Source organism: Salmo salar, chromosome ssa04 (genome assembly GCF_905237065.1).
Source record: "Salmo salar chromosome ssa04, Ssal_v3.1, whole genome shotgun sequence".
NCBI lineage: Eukaryota > Metazoa > Chordata > Actinopteri > Salmoniformes > Salmonidae > Salmo > Salmo salar.
This window is the reverse complement of record NC_059445.1, coordinates 73,184,332-73,186,918: the sequence shown is the minus strand read 5'-3', so window position 1 is coordinate 73,186,918 and position 2,587 is coordinate 73,184,332.

Genomic DNA, 2,587 nt, shown 5'->3' with positions numbered 1-2,587 from the left:
CGTAGTTGTGGTTTGTCATGGATGGGCAGAGTATGTTTTAGGTTACATGACCAAGGAGCTATTGAAATTAGAAAAAAACATGTGAGATGAAAATGGATAAACCGAAGGGTGTGCGATATAGAAGGGTAATCAGTGGCCATTCTGAACCTTGTTTGAGTCCAGTAGGTCACATGACCAAGGAGCTTTTGAAATGTTACATTTTGAAAAATGTATGGGTTGAAAATGGACAAACCAAAGGGTGTGCAATGTGTAGGCCTACTGAGTGTACATAGGTGGAAGTTCACAAGAAAACATCTTTCACTTGTCTACAAAACAGTAATATTTAATTGTCCTATTGTCAAGGTAATCATTCACAAAGTCCTTTAAAAGTGACCAGCTCTTCCACACTGGTATCAGTCCCACATAACTATTAAAAATGATGTTCTGACATTCTGCCGGGACTGAGGAATTCTTCCGTTCCAGTGGTTGATAAGGACTTCTCTCATGAACACTTCACCGGTGATCTTGTATCCTCAGACGATAGATTCTCTTAACCTGTAACAAAGGAAACAAAAAAGTGAAAGTAACATGTCCTGGTTTCAAGAGAAATTGATATTACACAGATTTCCCTAAGTAAGCATGTCCCAATTTTCCGGAAAGAAATTGACGTTTCATCTAGATATCGTTAATATGACAACTGCGGTGTACAACATAGACGCATTTCAGGTTCTGATCATCTTACTATGCTTCTTCACCTGAGATTGGCCCCCAATTGCTAATCAATCAGTTCTTAATTCTCCAGGCTCCGCTTTGTCATCAACATTGACAAACTTGCAATGAATATGGACAACCTTGCAATGAATGACATGTGTCCATTGTGATTTACTCTGCACTTCTACTGCTGACCTAATTATGAGTAAAACTTAATAAGGACCTTCCCATTTTGGCCCTAATGTGTCTGTCACATATTTTTTTACCATCACCCACTGTCCTGGCACTAAATCATGTCCCCCCGCAGGAGTTATTCCCCATTAGAGAGTTGTATGCAATAGTTAAGCATTGTGTCACTCAAAGTGAACGTTTGCTTTTTTCAAATCTAACGTGCCTGTGTTATCACGTTGTCCATTGTAGTAACTACCCATTAACTACCCATGCCCAGCCTGCCTCCCCCCCCACAGTGCTTGAACCGTCTGTGTATAAGATAAAACGAATGACTCTATAAACCCATCAAAGAGCTGATCCAAAACAACTCATAACAGTCGTGTTCAAGTAATGTGGTATCTGTAGGATACATCAGAGTAGCTCGATTACGTGGTGTCTTTTCAACTATACCCATGTCCCATAGATCTTTAATCCATACTTTAGTAGCGTCCATAGCTTCCTTGCTGATGGGATATTGTTTTGTGCAAGGTGGGGCAACACCTGTCAAGCACACTGATTCCATATTTAAAGTTCCACACAAATTTTTCTTCATAGTCCAAATAGCATGGTTCTGAACTGTAGATTCTTGCATCAATCTTTACTGGACCAATATAAATTGATAATGGTTTGGTTTGTTTCATATCTGTGTCTCCCCCACACTCCTGTTGCTCTCATCTTCTTGCCCGTGTACTGAGGACATATATGTTTTGCATAAGATATGGGAAAATCAGTGACTTCAGCACCCGTATCTACAAAAAAATATATACTGCAAAGTTATTAACCATCATGTTCACATATATTCCATCTGATTTCATATGTACACCAGCTGAGATGAGACGTAAGAGGGAGTCTATTAGTTTACCTCCACAGCATCCAGCAAACTCTGCTGCTGAGCCAGAGAGAGCTTCTTACATTTCTGCACCAACATTGTGTCATTGCGGCTGTTGTCTTGATTCCATTTTCCCTTAGACAGACCCTGCTTCTCGTGGCCACTTCTCAGAAAATCTGTTTAATTTTCTGACATTCTCGTTGCCGGTGACCAGAAATGCCTCAATAATGACATACACCAGGCTTCTTTTTTACTGAACAGATAATGTTGTTGGTTTCACTCGGCATAACTCTGATAACCACGTCTCTTGGATGCTTAAAAGTTTTTGAACATTCATCCAACTGTTTTGGAGATGCTGATTTATGTGTGATCACTGTCACTAGAAGTTTGTCTTTACTTCCTTTTACAGCCTGTGTTCTGGTTGGCTTAAGACATCGTTTGTCACTGTTGTCAGAATCTGTTGACTCAAAGCCAAGTAGTGCTGACCAGTTGCTTGAAACCTGATCTGCCTTGCACAACTCAATGTGAGGATAGATAGATTGGAGAACAGAGACCACAGGTGGGGGTCACGTATGAGTTTTTCACCCATCTCATCCTCTACTTTGAAATGGCTTTTTATATCACTAGACAGTGGATTTAAAATCTTTTTCATGCTCACATCTGAAAGAGCTGTTCCACCCTTTTCCAGAGTGGTTTTCTCACTTAGCTATGACATTACATTAACTTAAAAAGTTGTATAATATATATCTCTATGTTTATATATTTATTTATCCCCAAAATACTGTATATACATACAGCTGAAGTCAGAAGTTTACATACACTTAGGTTGGAGTCATTAAAACTCGTTTTTCAACCACT